General features: G+C 47.8%; 1 protein-coding gene and 1 long non-coding RNA gene across 6 annotated transcripts in view; both read right to left on the bottom strand.

Moving 5' to 3' along the window:
• Positions 1 to 3,457, bottom strand: part of NDRG3 (NDRG family member 3) — a 61,285-nt gene extending 57,828 nt beyond the window's left edge. For 3 of the 5 annotated variants that reach the window (XM_041490468.1, XM_041490467.1, XM_041490464.1), the window contains exon 1: positions 3,332 to 3,457. The gene's annotated coding sequence lies outside the window, so the exon portion shown is untranslated. The remainder of the gene's footprint in view (positions 1 to 3,331) is intronic. The other 2 variants (XM_041490465.1, XM_041490471.1) reach the window with 2 other exon arrangements.
• A 14,683-nt stretch (positions 3,458 to 18,140) lies between these two features.
• LOC121365904 lies at positions 18,141 to 20,287 on the bottom strand. Its single transcript, XR_005957104.1, has 2 exons — positions 19,822 to 20,287; positions 18,141 to 18,565 (listed from the first exon to the last, which is right to left on the bottom strand). It is a non-coding gene; the product is annotated as an uncharacterized LOC121365904 (long non-coding RNA).
• Positions 20,288 to 21,870: the final 1,583 nt, after the last annotated feature.

Consider the following 21,870-nt stretch of genomic DNA (forward strand, 5'->3'; position numbering starts at 1 on the left):
ATCACCAAAGCAGAAATTAAAAGGAAGCAGCTGATTGCCTATCTTCTCTGTTCAAACACACAGGTAAAAGCCACAATTCCAGCTCTTGTGGAGGGAAAAAATAGTGTAGCTTCACATCTTTAGTCCATCTGCTAACTACAAAGAGAGTCTGGTTTATACATGACCAAACAGTAAAGGTTACTTTAAAAATAAACATTACATGTATAACCTCTCCTAGTTTTATGTTATGTAAATAAGGAAAACCCCTTTGGGGAACTAGGCCTATTGTAAATACAGAAATGCATCCAAGTCTGGAAAGGACAAGAGCTAAATGAAAACAGAGCTGTTCCTTCCATGCTTCCCACAGCACCCACTGGATTACCATAACAAATGGTGCTATACCAGTCACAGCATACAATGGGATATGAGCAGACAGAAAACGGTGAGTGATCAATAAGATCATTAAAAATCCAGCAAATTCCATTTATAATTCAGAATTTACAAGAGCAGAACTGAAAACCAAGTGAGGTTATTTAAGTCTCTCATCAATTCTGCTTTGCACAGTAGTAGGCACCGTCACCCAACCAAATCACAACCGTCACAGCAGCACCAAATCACAACTGCTCTGCTTAATAACTGACTGGACTGGCCAGAACACTGAGAATTCCCAGAGAAAAGCAATACAGGATTTTATTATTCCTCCCAAAACACATTCACATAAACATGAAACCACAGAGGAGTGCTGAGACACCTATCAGGAACACTGTCTTCTACATCACACAGGGAAACTACCAACCTGCTCCTCTGCTCCTGGAACCATCACAGGTTAAACCAGGCCACAATATTCACAGACTTAAATAGCCTGAGCCAGCCCTGCACAGCACCCAACATGGGCAGCACAGACATATTTACTTTTATCCAAGACACAGCTGACACAATGAGCACAAGGTAAGCTCTGCTCAGGGAGAATTATGGTGTTAGCACTGCCTATGGAAACAGAACTGCGGGTTTGGCTTCGCCATTTTCCAGGAAGAAACTAAGATACTGTTTGTGAGAATGAAAATGAAGTAATTAAAAATTAAAGCCCCTAGTCTCTTCTTACACATAAAAACCCAACCCCCCAAAACTTTAAAGCTGAATTGCTTTCCTTTCTGTTTTTATTTTCATCCTTAAACTATACTATGATTATAATTTTTTTGTGCTTCTTACTGAAATACCTGTATGTTACTACTTTGCTGTAATGCTTACCTTGAGTACACAAGAGAGGAATGTTTAAAAAAGAAGTCTCAGAAGTATCTCTTAAAAGATTTTCTAGTATTATGTATTATTCTAGTATTATTCTTTAAGGAATCATAATACATGTTGTAGGTAATAAAACTTCTGAAATCTAAAGGTATCACTACACTTTCCAATGGAAAACACTGAGGACTGTGTATGACCATTGTGAAATAAGACCTGCAAATGGGAGCACTTGAGGGTTTCTGAAGGTGAGATCAGAAAAATTCAAATCAAACACATTTATTAATTTCAATTAATTTTCAACCTCAGATGCAGAATGAGTAGCTAGGAATATAGTTACAGGTTTCAATAATGCTGTTTCCAGCAGTTGTATAATTTTAATTGCATAATATTGTTTAATTTTCATTGTGTAATATTTCCAGCTTCTACCTTTGCAAATATCTTGATACAAGGCAAATATAAGGCACATGAAGCTGCTGCCCTAAGACATGGTGCTTTGTGTGCCACGCAAGGTTCAAAATCCCAAACAAATAATTGAAATTGGAACAGTCATTGCCCATCTCGAGCCACCTCAACAATCCCCAGTCCAGTGGCCAATAATCCAGATTAATCCTACTGATCACTTTGCTTCTTCAGGACTCTACCCCAGTTCACTAAGTGAGATATCTGCTAAGCTCTGCTCGCCTAGCCCAAGGAAATTATTGTGCTAGAAAACCTTCATGTTAATTTTAAATTGAGCTCCCTCACTCTACATCACCTTTCTGCTTTTTCCCACAGACTGATGTGCTGCTGCTTCTGCACCTGGTTCGCCAGGCTCCATCATTTGGAACACAATTTTTACAGACAAGGCAAAGCAGAAGCTAAAGCAATGAGCCTCTGAGTCCTCTGAACATGGGAGGCTCACAAGCATGCCTGACACATGTAGCAGAAGCAGATTCTTCATAGAATGGCCTGGGTTTGGAGGGACCTTAAAGCTCACCCAAAACCAACCCCCCCTGCCATGGGCAGGGACACCTTCCACTAGACCAGTGTGCTCCAAGCCCTGTCCAATCCGGCCTTACATACTTGTATTCCATTCTTCTCCACTTGTAACCCCCATCTTCTCATCACCTCAGTACTCAAACACAAAAACTCTCTGGATTTCCCAGTCGTAACGCCGTGATGCTTATCAGACAGTTCCTGTTCACAACCTCACAGCAATTGCTGTGATGTACTTTATCACGACACGATGGCACACCGGCTCCAACCTCCTTGCGTGCCACCAAAGCGCGGCGCAGACCGCAGGCTCTCAGGCCGCGAGGCAGGGCCGCGAGCCGCCAGCGCCCGGGCAGCCGGGACGGGGCGCACGGCCTCGCTCGTTTTGTAATACCCCACCTTCGGTAGTGCCCTTTGTAATGATGCTCTTTACGGCAGCAGAAGCCTCTGATTTCGAGACAACGTTTTTAATTAGTACTTGTGACTTACACTAAATACAAAACATTCATTAAACAGACAAAAGAGACACGATGTTTCAAGCCAAAGAAAATCTTCCAAAGCTATTCCCTTCCCATTCATATCCCTACAAGGCTGGGCCGAATTAAAGATAAACACCCAGTCTGCGTTGTCCAAACTAAATAATACAAACGAGAATTCTGAGATCTGAAGACCAACACGAAAAGCTATATGAGAGAAAGCAGAACGCCCGACGCACTCCAGTCCGTTATTATTTACATGAAAAAACCATCTCCGCAATAACCTCGGGCACTTCCGAGGCGTTTCCCGCACTCCCAGCGCAGCCCGCTGTGACGAGGATCATTTCCCACTCCTGCGGGGGGAGCGGGTCTCTCGGCCGGCGCCTCACAGCAGAGCCGGGCTGCGCTGAGCCCCCCTCAGCGGCGCCGAGGGACGGCGGCGGCACCGACCCCCCTCGCGGCGAAATCACCCCCGCCGGCGCCGGGGCCGGGGCGCGGCGGGACACAGCGCCCGCGGGCGCGGCTGCCATTGACCCTGGCCCGCCCGCCGCTGCCGCATGGCACCTCCTGCGCAGGAGCAGCCGCGCGTCTCGGAGCCGCAGCGGTTCCGCGGGGTCCCGCGGGTGCGGGGGGGATCCCGGCGGGGCCGACCCGGGACTCACCTGGACCGCGGTAGCTCCGCACTCCGCCCGCCGCGGCACGGAGCGCTCTGCGCCTGCGCGGAAGCCGCCTCTGCGCGAGGTCGGGACTACAAACAACATGGCGCCAGCCCCCGCCCTCGGGCGGCGCCTCTCGCAGCCTCCCACTCCCGCCGGCAGATGGCGCCGCCTCGCTGTGGGCGCCCGCCGGGCCCCGCCCCGGCCGTGAGGGCACGGCGGGCGCAGCCGTGCCGCCGGGGCTTGGGACGGCGCCGGGGGTGCCGTGGCTCCATAGGGTGGCCTCCTCTGAGCACGGCTGTCCCTCCGTCCCCGCTCGAGGGCCGCAGCAAGCGGCCTGTCCCACAGCAAGCTCGCTGCCTGCCTGGCAGCGCTCTGCGCGCTGGCTGTCCTCCACCTGCTCCTGCCTTCCCCCTTTCTAGGAACGTCTCCAAGTGGAAGCACTCCCTTTCCGGAGTCGTGTGGCATTCCCAGGGCCTCTCGCCTTAGGCTCGTTAGGGCTTTACCCTAGACGTTTAGGATCTAGGTATTTCCCAAACCTAACCTGTGCCCTGGTTTCTGGTGCCACCCTGTGGTCTTTACCTTGAACAAGTCTTGGAGCAAGCAGCAGTTCAGGTAAACCACACCAGCTGCATTGACTGTGCCTCCCTACGAGGATCGGGATTTTCTTTGAGATCCCTCTTCAGAAGTGTGCACTAAGTGATCCCTGGGTACAAGGCAGCTCCTGAACGTGCTGGACCTGAGCGCTCCCAGGGAGGCCTGAGCGGCGCTGGCCAGCCTCAGCCGGGAGCCCCGGCCTTGGGAAGCGGTGCCTGTCTCCAGCTGTGCCTTCTCAGCCTGGCTCTGAATGGACCTTGGCTTTTAAGTAGTTTGTCCCTTGGGCAGACCCCTACAATGTGTATTACATCCCACCAACCTAATCAGACAATTTTTTAATTACATATTTTTAACTTTTGTTTCACATAGATACTTTTTCATATAAAAGCCATTAAATAGTACCATGCCAAGTAATGTCTGCCCCTTCTTGCACACCACCAAGCATAATTCCAGCTCTTCTAATACCTTTGAACTTGCCTGGCCTGCCAAGCTCTAGAGAGGAAGGAAGAGGGGGTACATGTGGACTTGTGCAGGCACTAGAAGCACAAACATCAATACTGCTGTTTACATTTTTAGGGATTATGTAAACTAGATGAGCTAGTTTGAACAGAGGTAGAAAGAGGGAAATTTCCTGCCACATGACTGTAAATCATTGTGCTCTCCCATCCAGGAAGCTGCTTTTAGGCTCTCTGGTGTGGCTGATCCCCAGTCCTTGACGTTGTCCACATGGATTAGGTGCTGGAGTGTTTCTAGATAAGGGTGACACAGCTGGAAAAGGGTTTGCAGCACAAGATCCTGAGGAGTGGCTGAGGGAGATGGAGGGGGTCAGCCTGGAGCAAAGGAGGCTCGGGTGAGACTGCTACTCCTGACAGGAGGGTACAGCCAGGCTCTTTTCTCCGGCAACAAGTGACAGGATAAAAGGAAATGGCCTCAAGTTTCTAGCAAGGGAGGACTGGATTGGATATCAGGGGAAATTTCTTCACTGAAATGGTAGTCAGGCATTGGAACAGGCTGCCCAGGGCAGTGCTGGAGTTACCACTCCTGGAAGTGTTCAAAAAATGTGTGTATGCGGCAGCTGGGTTTTAAGGAAACTTCCCAGTCTGACCATTCCCAAGATTCTCTGGCAGTCCCTCTTCCACCAGCAGTGACTTTAACTGCTGGGACTGAAGCCCCTTTGCAGCAGCAGCTCTGGTGAGCTGAGGAGTGCCCTGCTTGGCTCCCTGCACTCCCCACTCTCCCAGGCAGAGCAGCTTTCCTCACTGGTTCCCCCCCAGGTTTCCCATGGGAGTCTCAGCTGTCTTGTTCCATAAAGCCCTTTATTCCTGGCACGGTAACACAGAAACAGCTTGAGCTGCCCCCAAGGAGCAGCCCAGCAAAGGACTCCTGGGCTTTTATCCCCTCACAGTCCAAGCTTGTGCAAGTCTTGGCTCTTCCTTCTTAGTCCTCAGCTCTTGCAGAGTCTGAGCACCTGGCTGGGCCACAAGTCCAGTGCCCTTTGTTATGCACAGGGTTGGCATTTCCCAGCCTCTTCCCCAGCCTCCTTCAGGGAGCTCAAGCTGCAGCTATCACTGCAGCTGCACCACCAGCTCTGGCACCGAACGGATTCCTCCACAGGGGGATGTGGTTCAGTGGTGGCCCAGGTAGTGCTGAGTTAACAACTGGACTTGATGATGTCAGAGGGCTTTTCAAACCTTAGTGATTCTGTGATAATTCCATTATTATCTCATCTGCGCCTGTGCTGCAGAACAGCAGTACAGGAGCCCACAAAACGGAAACATTTGCTCTAAAACCACCTCCTCCCCACGTGTTTTTTACTGACCTGTGTCCTTTTTTTTCTTGCAGTGCTCCCAGAAAGTGTTCGTTTCTATTTTTCTCCAGGAAGACACTGAAGAAAAGTGGTGCTGTTGGTAATGTCATGCAGCATTACACACTGAGATGTTGAACATCCAATGTAGCAATAACTACCCTGTGGGCACAGGTGAGGGCTGGGAAGCAGATGGCTCTGGCTGTACAGGCAGTCAGGGCTGGGGGTCCTCAGTGCTTTTGGAGTTGTTCAGTACAGCCAAGTGTCCTCAGTGCGACTCTGGGCCAAGGCTCCAAGAGGATGGAGCTGCTGAGGCCCTGGAGGGGCCAGCTGACTTCACACTGATACTGAAATTGTCTGGATAGAAACTTTGTAACACAGTTTTGAGTATTCGAAGCAGGCATTCTTTATTGCAGCATGCTGGTCACTCAGGGGAATCACTCCTGCATTCCAGTGGTGTTGTGGTGTGTTTTTTGTTTTATTAGTAGGTTTATTGTTTGATTTGTAATTTGGTAGTTTCCTTATGCTGTTTTCCTTTTTGTTCCTGCCTTTTCCCAGAACTTTCGTCACTTTTTTGTTATTAGATGCTAGTTTCTTTTTGAACCTGCCTTCTTTCGAGAAACTTCCCTGTCAGTTTTGTATTTCTCCAAACTTTATTAGTTCACTGAAACTGTTCTCCTCCCTTGGGATTTTTATTGGTTTAAACATTGTATTCCCCACCTGGTTTTTTACTCCCAATTCTCCTGATCTGTCAAAGATTGTACCCTCCCCCGAGACCTGCCCCCACATATAAGTCACTGTCTACTCTCAGTTCGGGGTCCCAGGACACAGAAGAGGGAAGTTTTACCATCAAATAAAGTTACCCCAGGACCAATGTGCTGCTCTGTGTTTTACGCTGCGCCATCACTGTAGCTGGGATTCACCAGGGCTCCAGGGGGATCTGCTGCCCACCCCTCTTGCCATCAGCTAGCCGGGAGGAGCGGCACAGTGGGATGAGTGTTGGGTGAACAGGGATTTTATCATGCACACTGATTACATATTCATTAGCTATCCTCACTTCCTTGGCTTTATTTTACATAGTCACACCTCTTATCAGAAGTCCTGATATGGTTCTTTGGGGTCCATCTTCAACTTCTGGTGTCCATTTTAGGTGGCTGTTCCTCGACCCCTGCTTTTGAGTAACACAAAACAACGATATTGCGCAAACTTCTGTTTTGTCAGCCTTGCAGAGCTGAGCTGGCATCCTGCTTGCAATTTGTTGCCTGCTTGACTTCTGTTTGCCTTTATTTTTTTTTCTCCAAAGCTGTGCTGTTGTGTTCCACTGTCCTTGATAAGAGTAAATACTGTTCTGTTCTACTGCCCTTATCAACATCAGGAGAGCAGAGGTTTCTGTTAATTTCTGAACAAGCAAGATATAGCTGTAAAAGTTCTCATGTCAGCCTAAATCCTTCACAAAGCTTTGGCTGAATATTCTTCCATTTCAAAATCTACAGTTTACATGAGTTGATCTAGGAGATCAGTATCAACAAGAAAACTACTCCCTCCATTCAGGTCTGTAGTCATAAATACTAAGACAGTATTAAAACAATGTTGTACGTTAATTCAATTAATTATTTTTCAAGATTTATAGAAAAATTAATTGTTCACTACAAAGTGATAAAACTGCCTTAAGCCAACATAACCCATCACTTGCACAATGTGTGCATTTAGTGCAGCTAAATGGAGTGTTTGCATTCAGAGGAAAGTTGGATTTGTAAAATAACAGCTAGAATTCAGTCTGTCTCTGCCAGCCTCTCTTCTAACTAATCCAAGTCAGATTTTCCAAAACATTTTTGGTATTTGTTGCATCCAGAGATGTTGGAACATGTCTGCATATTTACCTTCAGCCCTCTCTGAGGAGAGAGTGTCTGCCAGAGATACAGCTTTGACAAAAGTGAGTCTCCATCAAAGCATCTAACAGGGCTGGAAGGCTGCTGGGATTGGTCTGATTCTGCAAGGAGTTTAAAATATAACCTTTTCCTCTCTGACAGTTCTTGTGATACACTGAAAGAAGCATGCTGCATATATGCTGCTTCAGTGCATGGTGAAGGGAGCCTATTCCATTGATTTTCCCACAGGAGACTCACTTGATTGTTGAGGGCTTTCCCAGCTGATGGATGCCTTGTTTCCACCGAGCACCAGGAAGGGCCAGTAGGGATCAGGTGACAGGCAGTGAAGAACCTGGGGCTGATTCTGAGGAGAGGCCTCTGCCTTCTGTTGCAGTAGTCATGGGAACACTGGGATACAAGCATAGCTATGCCATCCCTGCATCCCCAGGCCTCCCCAGGTTTGTTCAGATCTACTGGGCCAGTGAGGTTGATCTTCCATGCCTTTCCAGTTTCACGAAGAGAGCAAAGCTTGCCTGGAAGCTCCTGGCTGGAGCCTGTACTCCTGCAGGGGTTGCGTGCAGCTCTGCTTTGCCAGGATGGATCTCTCCTGCTGGCTCCATCTGTCCAGCATCTCTCCAGGCTACACAGGTGATGGCTCCTCATCTTCAGTCACAGCCAGGATATGGAGCAATGTGCTACACCATCCAGAAAGCTCCCTGAATGCGATACCTTGGCTCATAGCAGCTGCTCAAAGAACTACTGCAAAAGGCTGCTCTGCCCATAAGACAGAGACTGTAACGCTGAGAGCAGGGGCAAAGCTGCTCTCCACAAACCTCATTACTCTGTACCACAGCCCGCAGTTCACTTGTGTCTTTCTGGGGCTTTCATGGTAGCAGAAGAGTGGAAAGGAACACTCTTCTTGTTTCACTGGCATGTTGGAAACACCTTCCACACCATCACTGCACAACTGTTGTGTGGACCATTTACTGAGGACACCTGAGGGGCAGTGCAGCTCATATGGAAATAAATAAATTCTTTATAATTTATAGGGCCAGGCTGAGGCTGGCTGTTCAGCCTTCTCAAGGCAGATAACTCTGTGTAGGCTGGCTAGTTTGTTGACACAGATCATCTTTGAAGGAACCATACACCTGTCCAGCAGCCAAACACAAAAGATACTTCTGCTTCTTTTCAGCAAAACTCCATTTCTACCTAAGCTAGACCCTGCTCAGACACAGCAGCTGGGAGCACTGGCTCTGTGTGTGAAAATAGGAGTAGCTCCCTGTCTTTCAGCCTAGAAAATAGACATCAGATTCCTTTTTCCATTACAAATCCATGCCTTTCCATCAGTAAGATCTAGTTGTTTAGGGGTTTCTTTCTGTGTTCACTTCCTTGTAAGTATTAATGGAAACTAAAGCAGTGAAAACTCAGCATGCCTGAAAGTACATCTCCATGTTAGAGATGTGCAGTGGAAGCAACAGAAAATGTGTGAATGTGAATGATGGAATACATTTTTTCACATCTCTTTTTCTGAAAAATCTCTAAGTGGGAAAATGCCACCAGGGTTACAGTAAAGGGGAAGAAAATCTTCACAAGACACCTGTGGTATTGTCAGGTTCAGAAGAGCAGGCTGAGGAAGCAGCCAAAATATCCAGATTAAAGATATACATGTATGTAAATAAATGGTTAAGATTATACATATGTTATCTATGATAAATAAATGATATATGACTTATATGTTATATGTAAAATATGTATCAAACTGATGTAAATGGATATAGAATTAAGTCAGTGCATAGTCCTGGAAACAGAGTAATTTGGGCTGGATCTTTGGACTGGAAATATGCTCAATGTTTGTAAAATAATTAGTGAATTAAAACACGAATTATAGAAGACATCCTCTTCTATACATGGTGCAGTGTAATAAAAAACTGATTAAATGCTTACTAAAAAGATATCTACTTCAGATACAATTTTCTGAAGCTCAGTCATGCCTGAGCACTTGCTTCTCTACAGCAGACCTGTGCAACAAATTTTGTCCCTGATCCAACTGGGCAGGAAACATCTGTTTCTCACAGGGCTCAGAGCAGGTTCTGAAGCAGGCAGTTGTGAGCAGTTGTGTCTTTCTGGGCAGAAAGGTTGGGATGAAATCCCAGCCCCTCTGCCCAGCTGGTGCCAAATGTGGGCAGGGGGAGAGCCACACAGCAGCTGGACAAGGATGTGATGAAAAATTTCTCTGAGGTGCAAAGTCAAGATAAACTCCATCTCTGTCTGCTAATTGTCCAACAACACTGAGGTTCATGCCTAGAAAAAATCTGAAAGGTTTTTGAGAAGACAGATGAAGCCTTTGCAGTGCTGTTTCTCCAAAAGAGCTTCAGGATATTCATTGGCTGAGACTTTTCTTTATGTGGAATCAGTCAGCCAGAAAATCTCCTTCAAACTGAAGTAAGTAGAAGAAATCTTGAAACAAATTGCTTATAAGAAAAAATTGCTTGCACTAGATCATACTCCTGTGTTGTAGACTAAACAACCATTAGTCATCCACCTGCTTATGCAACCACAGGATAAAATGCCCTTGAAAGGAGGGGACCGGGACACGGCAAGTGCCATTCCACTTTTCAAAACGGATTTGAGGAATCATTGATTTTATTGTCTCTATCAGGCAAACATATGGAAGCTATTCCAGAGAATGTGATTGATAGAAAGATGGGAAAAAAAATCTGGTAGAAATGGTGATGAGTCATGATAATTTTATAGAGGGGAAAGTGCTTTAGTGTTGAAGCAGAGAGACTGGAGGTTCCCAGTAAGTGAGGGCAGGGGTCCATCTGGGTGCCAGGAGACAGCAGAGTGCCTGGCACAGCATCCTGTCCCCTCCACCAACCCAGGCTGCTGCTCCCTGGCAGCTGTTCCCACTGCCCACTCCACTCCACCCCAAAAGCAATGGGTGGTGGCACCCTGGGGTGCCCAGTGCGCTGGGCGGGAGAATTGTGAGTGGGTAGAGGTGGGGGCATGGAGTGATGCCCCCTTGCCTGCAGCTGTCAGTACTGAGTCACTGGCCAGTATTATGGATGAGTAATACGATGACTGGCTCTCGCAATTAGGGGATGAATACTGTGTGTGTGTTAAGAGAAGTTTTATTGATGTGTGGTTACATTATTGTGATCTGTTTTTTGGATGTCCTCTGCTCTCCCCATAGTCCCCTTTCCCCTCTCTGTATTGTTGCCACTGATCAGCCTAGGTCAGGAGATGTAGAGGGAGGGCAGGTACATGTGCCCCTTGCTTGGGGCATTTGTCAATAGGGGAGGCTTGTTGCTAGCACGGCACAGCGTGACACCTGACCTGGATGGTGAAGAATAGTTAATCGACAAACTTGGGGAGGAGCCAGGGTTGCCTGGGGTATAAAAAGCAGAGCAGCCATTTTTGTGGGCAGATGGTCACACACTCCTGGTTCACTGCCCTTTTTCCTTATTCAGTCCTTTGTTGTATTTGTTAAGGTTTAATAAACTTTTAAAATTTAAAGTGAGCAGTCGTTTCTCACACCAGGGAGAAACCAGTGACTACTGACCAAAGCATCTCAAATGAGATTTGAAAATGAGCCCTGACTTTTGAAAGGAACTTTCCGGAGAAAGTTGGAAACTTCCTTTTACTCCCCCATTAATCATTTGGTTTATGTAATATTTTGTCCCAGGTGCTGCTGCCAGCAGTGTAAACCACAACAGGACTTGTCAGACAGTGTAACTAGTAGAGCAGTGTTAATAACATGATTAGTGAACGGGTGACAGTCTCTAGGTTGCAAAAAGGCCTTACAACAAAACAAATCTTTTCCTTTGCTTCTTTGAATGCCAACGGTCTTCCCTCTGATGTTGTTCTTTTTTTGAAAGCTGTTGTTATAGGTAAAAATCGATCCAGCCAATTAAATAAAAAATAAAATAGAATTTGTTCGTGACCGATATACAGTCCCAACCGCCACCAATCAAAAAAATAGCGCTGATCCCGGGATTGGAGCGGGCGAACGATGATCCGGCCTCTGTCGCACTGAACCCCCTGTTCACCATCGAGACCCGGCAGAGTTCGGTTTTTATACTCTTTTTCTTGCCCGCGGCAGAGTCCCTTTGTCCCCTCCTGGAGTTCTTCATATTCATGCTGTGTCTATTCACTGTCCTGCGCTGGACAAAGCCACATCCCGGAATCGATGTGTATCGGAGCCCAGTTCCTGGAATCCTTCATTCAGATGTATGTTCCTTGATGGTCCTGTCTGTCTGAGGTGGACATCTACACGGGCCATCATCGCCGGGTTCTCGTGATGGTGCCATCAGAGAGTGCCCATCTCCTGTGTGAGCTGGGTTTTCTTTGTTTGTTAATGATGTACTTCCTTCCTGGCTGCGAGCTGTCCTGCATGGCAATCACCCCCTTCCCTCAGCTGGCATGATCTTACAGTTTTACTTTATATCACATTAATAAACTTATATTTCCAGCACGAATTATCCCCTTATCTCTAACACTGTGGTTCCAATCCTGGATGAAGAGAGTTGGCTGAGCACTGCTGTCTTCTGTCTTGTCAGTTAGGCTTGTGTTTGGAGACAAATTCTAGGAGAAAAACGCACTAAAATGAGTGTTTTTCTCTAAAGCGAGAGGGCTTTAACAATTCAATTTTCTTCTGCCAATGAGAGAAATGGATACTAGGGGATGAAAGTGAAAAAAAAAACCCAGTAAAACTGTTTATTAACAAAGCAAAATACCCAGAAAGCACAGGAAAAAAACCAAAATTGAACCTTACACCCCAGCCTCACCTCGCCATGTGGCTGAGAAGCAAAGATGGCAGCTGCCTGTCTTTATGAGGGGAGGAGAACAGAGCTCACAGCAGCTGAGACCTGTTGGGTTTCTGGCATGAGCGTTCTCCTTGCAGCAGCCGAAGTTGGTGGAGTTTTATGTCTCTTCTTTTCTGGCTCAGTCTTTCTGAGAGGCCAGAGCTGCCCTGCAGGCTCCCTGGGCTGGAGAAAAAAAAAAAAAAACAAACAAAAAAACCCACCCCAAACTAAACCAAAAACAAAACAAAAAAACCAAACCAAAACAAACAACAAAACAAAAAAAAACCCACAACAAAAAACAAGACCGAAAAAACAAAAAACAAAACAAGACCAAAACAACAAAAAACGCTGCCAAAAAGATTTACAAGGGAAGAGCCTCCAGGCCAGGAGAAGGGGAATAAAACAAACAAAAAACCCCAGAAGCTTCTTGCCTAAATTGGCAAAAATTAATCCAGGGGAAAAAAAACCAAAAACCAGCAACGAAGTAAGAATCATTGCAGCCCCCAGCCATGCCAGATAGAGCTTGAACAGGGCCCGCACAGGATCCCAAGGCTCCCAGCAAACCCCCCCGACTCCACTGGAAAGCTACAGCAGTCATTTTCTGGGCATAAAGCAGGCAGTTAGGAAATAAAGAACCATCATATTATCACCCCAAGAGAGTTTCCCCGCACACCATCAAATCCTCTTGGGACACAGGATGGGAAAACAGCCCACACAGGCTACTGCTGCAAAGTGGTGACTATGAGCAGTTTTAAGCTCTGGTGGGTACAGCTGTGGGGAAAGGGAACTGCCACCCAACACCAACCCCAGTTTTCTAATTCCCTGGCCTCTTTTCTCCCAACACATGTGGTCTTTTCCTGGAATTCCCCATGAGTATCCCGTAATACTCCAACCTTGCCTGTAAAAACCCTAGTCTAGGCTTGGATGGAAAAATAGTTTACAGATTTGTTCAAGACTTACGAGCAATGAATGAATGGGTGACTGTATCACAGCCAGTAGTTCTTGATCCTTCAACAATGATAAGCACATTGCTTTGTGAAGCCGTCCGTCCGCATATCCTTTCAGGACAGTCCTGGCTAGCACTGGCACAACTAGCAGCCCGGGGACACCCTCCTGCTCCTCACGGCCCGGGAGAGCAGTTATGGCTTTCACCTGCGCAGAAGGAGAGATACTGGGCAGCAGCAGCAGAAGTAAGGAGAGTGGACTGCAGCTGGGGCAGCAATCCAGGTTTATTGATTCTTCAAAAGGGACCTCACCCCAGGGGAGCCAACCAGCTGAAGACCCCGAGATGGGGCTTGCAAGGGTTATAAGGAGGGGAGGAAACAGGGGAGGAGTTGGTTGTCAGGCCAATGGGAGCGCAGGGTGTTTCCTAGGCCATCCTGGAGAAGGGTGCTACATCCATCCATTTGCTAATTAGGTCTTCCTCCCTGCTGCCAGCTGCAGTTTCGCAATGGCATGCTGCAGTCTTGTGTATGAGGCAATCCCTCGGCTCCCGCATGTGGATTTAAAAATGCTTTTGAGTATTTCTTCCAAACATGATGACATATATTCCCTTCATATTCTACATAAGCACAAATTACATAAATCACATATTACACCAGCACACCAGGGCAAGCAACCGCCGAGCTGACCACATGGCTCCACACGGGCAGACACTGAAGAGAAGCCTCTGCAGCCTGTTGCTCCCGGGCCAGCCCCGCTGGGTGCCACTGCTCCTGGCACACCCAGGTTGCCATGGGTAGCCCTGTACAGGTGAGCCCACAGCACTGGGGCCCCCACTAAGAGGCACCGATCACCAGTTGTGCCACGTGCAACCATTCCCTGCACCCCCATGCCACCTCCCCTTCCCCACCAAAGTGGCAGTGCCAGGGACAACAGTGCTGGGCTTCAGTGCCCTGGTCCCACGGCTTTATGCTGCTGGATGCCGTAGGGAAGCCAGTACGGCCGAATACGCCCTCCCTGCGTCTGCTCGGCTTTATGCTGGTGAGTTGCTGAGAAGCCCCTGCACCAGCGACCTCCGCAGTTTCTGAGACTCTGGTACAACCAAGCCACCTCCTGACCCCAGCGGCCGCACTGCTGCCGCCAAGGCAGAGCCCTGCACTGTCTGAGACCCCAGCACAACCCAGCTAGCTCCTGACGCCTCCGGCGGTCGTGCCGCCACCATTGAGCTAGCGAACCAAGTGGTTTATAAGACCCTCGGACAGCCCAACCCTTAGACTGGGTCAGCGAAAACTGGAAGTTACTGTGCTGTGTCCCCTCTGGCTGCCACTCAAATGGACCAGGTCCCACTGGCATTTTTCCACTTGGGAAACACCGGTCTGTGGCGCCCGCTTGGGAAACCCTGCAGGATCCTCCAAGCGACGGCTTTTCTGCGCTGCGTCAGCCCCCAATCTTCAGCGGCGCCACGTACGAACCACGCCTAGCAGCGCCACCATCGCCTCTGTCCCCGGTGAGTTGGTAGGCATCAAGAGCTGCTCTACCAGGTCCCCACACGGGTTCCCGCCTAAGGCCTCCGAGACCCTGCACAACCGAGCCTGTCTCTGACCTTCGGCAGCGCCACCGCTGCTTCCTCTGGGCCCGGGAGTGTTGGGGGTTGCTGTGCCAGGTCCCAGCTTGCTGCTACCCACATGGCCTCCCGACGCAGTTTCTGAGACCCTGCCGCTCACACAAGCACAGTCAAACATCCCCTAAATTTGATAACACTCAACCTGGCACCCCCAGGTGTTCTTGAGCCCCCCCAAAATCTCCGATCAGATAGCCAGAGCCGTCAGGAGCACACATCTCAATGCCAGGTTCCAGTAACTCAATGATTGAGTTCAATTACTCAATTGCTTCCTGGACACGATTTTGTTCAGCTCAACACAGAGAAAAGAAACTGCATGAATATGTGAAGCCATGAAAAGAAGAAAAGAGACTCTGCCTCAGGCAGAATAAACTGTATAAAAACTACCCGGACAGGGACAGCCTTCACGAACAGAGGGGGTCCGATGCGCTAGAGATCGGACCAGGGTTCACCCAGCGCTGAACCTGGGGACGATGCTGTCCCTTTGATTGTGGCTGTCAAGACTGTATATCGGTCACGAAATAAATTCTATTTTTTTATTTGATTATTAAATTGGCTTGATCAATTTTTACCCATAACACTGGGAATGGGGGGCCGGAGCACTGAGCTGCAGAGGCTTCCCCACAACCTGTTAGCATAAAGCCACACGAGCAGAGGACCACGTGAGTGGCTCAGCAGCTGCTTTCGCTGGTGTGCCATGGGTGCCAGGGCGCCAAGCCAAGGTGGGAGAGGAGCGGCAGAACCGACCAGTGGCACAGGGGTCCCCGGACCGTAAGGGGGTTTTTTATTTGCTTTTGTTTTTCAAAAAGGTAAAGCTTCTTCTTTCTTTGTCCTTCCTTCCTTCCTTCCTTCCTTCCTTCCTTCCTTCCTTCCTTCCGGGAAGGTGGGCCTTGTTGAGAGGGCCTGTAGTTGACTGTCAGGATGGGATTGGGCGCCAGTAGAGAATCCCCGATGGGTGAAGGAAGAAGGAAGAGATATCAATAGATGTACCCACAGATAGCCCACTGAGAAAGAAACTAGCCTAGTGGAATTATGACCCTAGCTCCAGAGATAAGGACAAGTACATGGCAGTTTAGTTTCATGCTTCGAGCGCTGTAATTTTTCCTTATTCATGTGAGAAATGGCACTCACTTCTAAAATGTCAAATGTTTATTAAACCTTAACAAAAAATACAACAAAGGACTGAATAAGGAAAAATTACAGTGCTGGGAGCCTCCGTAACTAGCAGTCACATGCTTGTTTTCAAAATGGATGCTCTGCCTTTTATACTCTTAGCACTTCCCAACATTTTGTCAATCAACTCTTTCTCTGCCATTAATTCATGGAGATTACTTTCTTACGTCTTGACTGGAGGCCAGGTCATGTTGTCATGTTGCGCCTCCTGGTAACAAGGCAGCGCTCCCAAATGCCCTCACTACCAAGGCTATTACAAGGGGGACAGAAAAGAAGACTATGGGAGGACATATTACAGTAATTTCACTATACATTTACAAGACTTTTCTTAACATACACATAATATCCATCTCTTAATTGTGAGAACCAACCATCACATTATTCATTTATAACATTCTGTCTTCTGTATTTTTGTTAAGGTTTAATAAACCTTTGTAATTTTAAAAGTAAGCAGAGTTTCTCACATCAGGATCCATGTGGTTGCTGTGAATGGGGATCTTCCATTTTATTCCACGAGCAGTCCTGCTGCAGTTTGGTTTGAAGAGAGAACCCTGAGTGGACAGGGAAGAAAGAGACAGTAATCTTAGCTTTTTTATACATAAATAAAGGTTACATGGCAATTGTAAGCTTCGTGAGCCTTGTGATAATACATGAATACCAGAAAAATTAATCGACAAACACCAGAGGTTTATGTCCAAAATGGAGACAGAGGAGTCCTTTTACTTTATTTGAATAAAGGGAGAGGCCATGGGGCATTCCCCATGAGGTCTCTCAAAATTTTTGGAGGACGCAGCCTCTTTTTATCCTAATTTCCTGGCCACATTTTCCCTCTCTCTTTCCCCATTGGCTGAGATACTTGAGAGGTACAGACTTCCCAAAATGCTTAATACCCCCTTCTAATGTAAACCACCCCCTCCCCCCCACCCATCAATGTGTTCGCAGGTCCCAGCATGAGGGAAGAGATGAATCTGACTCCGTATTTCTTAGAAGGCTGATGTATTATATTATGGTATTATATTAAAAATGCTATAGTAAAGCTATACTAACAAGAATAGAAGACAGGATTTCATTAGAAGGCTAGGAAAGGAATGAATAATAAAAACTCGTGACAGACTCAGAGTCCGACACAGCTGGCTGTGATTGGTCATTAAGTAAAACCAACTCACATGAGACCAATCAAAGACACATCTGTCGGTAAACCATCTCCAGACCACATTCCAAAGCAATCAGATAGGTGATTGTTTACATTTCTTTTCTGAGGCTTCTCAGGAGAAAATCCTAGCAAAAAGATTTTTCATAAAAATATCATGGTGAAACCCCCCCCCCCTTTTTCTTTTTCCTTGTTTCTCTGTTGTTTCTCTCTAAATCCAGAGATGTAGCACAGTCTTGGGTGAGTAACAGTCTGTGTCAATAAGTGGAATTCCTGTGGAATTTATGGTTCTCCCCTTTGCTTCTTTCACCTCTCTGTATCTAGCCTTATCTACCATCAGGCACACAGTTTGTTTGTAAAAATACCTCCTTCTCATTCCTTTCATGGATCCATACAGGGTGAACTGCAGAGAGGCAGCACAGCTGCAGCTGGCAGCCCTGAGGCCACTCTCAGTGGTTTTGAAGTCAAAAAAGGGAAAGCTGGCTCTCCATGGGCTGCTATAGGTGAACTTCAACTTCCCTTGCTCTGGTGCTGTCAAGCAAAATGTATGAGGTTGGAAGGAGTTTTTACTGCTGTGATCTAGCAGGTAAGGGGCCAAGAGGAAGATGTAGAGTGTGATTTGGGGAATGGGGGTCCATGAGCCAGCTTTGCAGTTTCACCTCTGCACATGTGGCCGTTGGCTCTGAGACTCTCTTGTGAAACAAATTGTTGGAGGTTAGGATTGCTCCTTTTGTTTTCTTTCTCTCAGGGATTTTTTTCCCATATGTTGCTAGGAGACAAAACTGACTGGTACTTAAGAGAGAAAAAGAAATTGCCATGATGCAGGGTGTCATAGGTAAAAATTGACCCAGCCAATTTAAATAAAAATAAAGTAAATTTATTTGCAACCGATATACAGTCCCAACAGCCAACAATCAAGGACAGCACCGACCCTGGGATCAGAGCTGGGTGAACTCAGATCCTGCCCCTATTGCACTGAATCCCCTGTGATCACAAATGCCACTTGGCAGAGTCTGGTTTTTATACTCTTTTTCTTGCCTGCGGCAGAGTCCCTTTGTCCTTTCTTGGAGTTCTTCATATTCACGCTGTGTCTATTCTCTGTTCTGCTCTGGACAAAGCCTTGTCCAGGAACTGATGTGTATCTGCTCCTGGGTTCCGGAATCCCGCATTCAGATGTATGTCCTTGAAGGTTCTGTCTGTCTGAGAAGTACATCTCCATGGGCCATCAGGCATTCACACCGGTGAGAACACCCATCTCCTGTGCGGGCTAGGTCCACTTCCTATGGTAATGACACACCTCCTGCTCAGCTGCCAGCTGGGTTTCGCCATCCTGTGAAGCAATCCCCTTTTCCCTCGCTGGTGTGATTTTAAAGATTTCTATTTTATTCTTATATCCATATTCTATCAGCACGAATTACCATCATATCCATAACACAGGGGAAAGGGGTCTGGCTGCTCTCTGAACGGAGGGGTTTCTTTTGGGTGGGCAGAGATAGCGGGAGCTTTGGGCAGGGGGAAGGGGCTGGGCACTCTCTCTCGCTCTCTCAGCATCAGAGGGGAGACAGGCTGTGGTTGCTGTGGGGAGAATTCCCCACCGCTGTGAGGCTCCATTTCCTGCTGTCTTCTCCTACCGTGAGTGAAGCTCTGCTTGTGGGAGTGGCCGCTGCACTGGGACCTTGTTAACACCCTACCTCACTGTGAAAATGTGTGGTTTATGATTGGCTTTTCGCAAATACTAAAATGAATCTTATATGTGTTATGTTAGAAAGTTATGCTGTATTAATTTTTTAAAGTAGTGTGTTAAATACAGTTTTACGTTACAACATAATGTTAAAATAGAAATTTTGTATGTGGGATATTTTTTTAAAGAACGGAATGAGATACTTGCACCAGATAGCAGCCACAGGACACCTAAATCTTTCAGAGAAAGAGAGTTTTTTGCCCCATTATCAGAAGAAACTAACTTCTTCCGGCCTCTCTCAGCCCTGAAGACACCATTAGGATTAAGAAGAAGATTACACTGACCAGCCAAAATCCTTTGTTTGAATGGAATTTATGCATCACGTATGAGGTGTATGAATATGCAACAGGCTGTTGTTTTTAAGGGTTAATCCTCTGTTAATGTGTGTCCCTTTTTGGGCTTATTTTGCCCAGAAAGAGGTACCCGGACTGTCCGTAACTCTTTGTTTTTTATTGTCTCATATTGTCCTAACCTCAATTGTTCAAATTTTTATTACTCTAATTATATTACTATTTTTATAACCATTTTATTACCACTAAACTTTTAAAATTTTAAAAACAAATGATTGGCGTTTTTCACACTCACTAAAAAAGAACCTTCACCATCTGCTCCAGTGCCTCAGGGGAAGCCCTGGGACCCCGAGCCCTTTCCCTGTCCGAGGGAAGGTCTCCCAGCCATGTTCAGGAACCAGGCTGCTTTCTGCCACTGCTCCGAGTTTTTGCTGCACTGTAGCCCCCATCCCTGCCTGCCGTGATGCCCTGTGGCCCCTGCTACGGCTGCGGAATTTTCTCTTACATTTCATTTGTCACCCTGGGTGCGCCCGCCTCTGCCGTTCCAGCTGCTTCCAAGGTTGCTGCTGCAGTCCATGTCACCGTGCGGAGGCGCAGCGGGACCGGCTGTCCCTGAGGGCTCCAAAGGAAGCCCCTTCTCCATCCCTCCCGCCGGCCGCCCGCCAGTGCCGTGTGCAGAGGGGGCCGAGCTCGCGCCACAGCGCCCCCTGCAGCCGCGGGGGAATCATCGCCCGCCCCGCCCGGCGGGAGCCAGCAGCGCCCCTGCTGGCTGCGCCCGGAACTGCACGGCAGGGGAAGGCGCCTGCAGCGGGACAAGGCGGCCCTGGGGCTCTGCGGCTGCTCCTCGCTGTGCCGGGGCTGCCGTTTGTTTGCCGTGTTATACACACACACGCTGCTGAGGAACCGCTATTCCTCCTCTCATACCTTTGTCTGAAAGCCCTGGAATTTCAAAGTTGTAATAATTCAGAGGGAAGGGGGTCATATTTGCCATTTCAAGGGAGGTTCCCCCCTTCCTTGGCAGACACCTGTCTTTTGGACCAAGACAAAAATGCACTTTCCACTCAGTCCTCTCCATCTGTGCTGCATTCTATCACTACCAGAAGCCTGACTAACTCAGATCTCTCTCTCTCTCTTTTTTTTTTTTTTTTTTTTTTTTTTTTTTTTTTTTTTTTTTTTTTAATTAGGGACCAAAGATTCATGGTATTGTGAAGGGATATGTCCTGCAAGGGCCTTCTTCTCCCCTTGGGGGCAGAACAAACAGGAGGAAAAGATTTACATTAAAAGCACTGAGCAAATCTTTATTATGAAACTCACATCACTTGCTGTCAGCAGTCTCCATGCAGAGAATGTGCAGACTAGAAGTCTTCCTGCCAGGAAGGGGAACAGGAATACAGTTTGCACTGTGATATATGGTGTTCCATCAATGGATGGCAATATAAGAGGTTAAAAATTACTTTGCAGGCTCCTGTTTGTTTAGGTTGGCATCTTAGTGCTGCACTGAACAAGAAACAGTGCAGGCAAATGCTGAAGAAATTACCTGGAAACCTGGCCCCTGTGGAACAGCCCATAAGGAATCTGTGAGACCGGGCTGACTTTAGCAGCAGTGCACCTGCTGCACTGCTTGCAGAAAGCAGAGAACACTGCAGAGAGGTGAACACATCGTGCCCCCAGGGTGATACAGGCAGGCAGATGGTGCTGCTCCGCAGCTGCAGCAGCGGGTGAGGTAAAGGGGCCCATCGCCAGGGGCTCTCAGGACACCAGGCCCTTGTACCATCCCTAAACAGTGCTGTCGAGCAAGGCATTGCTCCCTGCAGAGTGCCCTGTGCTGCCTTCTCCACTGGCTGTGTTTCACAGAATGAGAAAGTAGTCGGAAAGGACTTTTTAAAGCCTTTTATTCCAAGCCCCCTGCAATAAACAGGGACACTTTCCACTAGACAAGATTACTCCAAGCCCTATCCAATTTGGTCTTGAACATTTCCACAGGTGGGCTGCCACAGCTTCTCTGGGAAAATTGTTTTACTACCCTCATAGTAAAGAAATACTAAAAAAATACTTAAGAAATCTATTCTAACCCTGCTCTTTGGCAGGAAGCCATTCCACCTTGTCCTGTCCCTCATTCCATCCCTTGTCCCAAAGTCCCTCTTCAGCTTTCCTGCAGTCCCTTTAGGCACTGGAAGGGACTTCAAGGTCTCCCTGGAGCCTCCTCTCCTCCAGGTGAACACCCCCAGTTCTCCCAGCCCAGCTCCAGAGCAGAGGGGCTCCAGCTCTGGGACCATCTCCATGGCGACTTCTGGACTCCCTCCAGCAGCTCCACATCCTTCTGATGTTGGCTCCCCAGGGCTGGAGGCAGCTCTGCAGGTGGGGTCTCACCTGAGTGGGCAGAGGGGCAGAATCCCCCCTCACTTCTGCCCAGAGTTTGAACCCAGGTAACCCATGTCGCTGTAGCGAAGCACCATCAGCACCTGCAGACTAGTCAATACTATGGGCCAGAGGAGCGGCAAATGAACGCGGGATGGGAATAAAGATCGCGGGAAGAGGGAGACACGGCCTGGGG

The sequence above is a fragment of the Pyrgilauda ruficollis genome, unplaced genomic scaffold (genome assembly GCF_017590135.1).
Source record: "Pyrgilauda ruficollis isolate IOZ18807 unplaced genomic scaffold, ASM1759013v1 scaffold123, whole genome shotgun sequence".
Lineage (NCBI taxonomy): Eukaryota > Metazoa > Chordata > Aves > Passeriformes > Passeridae > Pyrgilauda > Pyrgilauda ruficollis.